At 47.3% G+C, this 476-nt stretch overlaps 1 protein-coding gene across 4 annotated transcripts in view; it reads right to left on the bottom strand.

Annotated features, from left to right (window-relative positions):
• JARID2 (jumonji and AT-rich interaction domain containing 2) overlaps positions 1–476 on the bottom strand; it is a 283238-nt gene that overhangs the window by 198853 nt on the left and 83909 nt on the right. The gene's annotated exons all lie outside the window — the stretch shown is intronic.

The raw sequence follows: 476 nt of genomic DNA on the forward strand, positions 1-476 counted from the left end.
AAAAAAAAAAAAAAAAGGACGAGAATGTGAAAGTCAAGAGGGCAGAAACCGCATTTCAGTCCAGTTCTCAACCAAGCCCATTCATCTGCTTAAGACTGTCCTAGAACCAAATTTCTATATCTCTGCTGTTTTACCCCAGAGATTGTGATGCACTCTTCTTTCCAAGGCTGGCTTCCTGTGTCCTTTGACCTCCCTCCCTCATTCCTAGACCTCTCTACTCCTCCCAGCCACCCACTGGCTGAATGCGGGAGTGCACTCTCTCTCTCTCTTCCAGAATGGAAGAGATGGCAGCTGAATGCAGCATCACTCACATTTACACCTGCTTGAGATCCCATCATCAGATCTCCCCCTCGTGGCCTCACCAAATAAGTTGAGCATTACACATATTGCAGAGTTATGCCCCGAGACTGATAAGAGACTAAACTATGAAAATGTGCAGGGGTGAGTGGGGGCTAGTCAAAAGACAGCAAGCAGCG

Source organism: Sapajus apella, unplaced genomic scaffold (assembly GCF_009761245.1).
Source record: "Sapajus apella isolate SASKATOON/1434 unplaced genomic scaffold, GSC_monkey_1.0 scaffold63, whole genome shotgun sequence".
Classification (NCBI taxonomy): domain Eukaryota; kingdom Metazoa; phylum Chordata; class Mammalia; order Primates; family Cebidae; genus Sapajus; species Sapajus apella.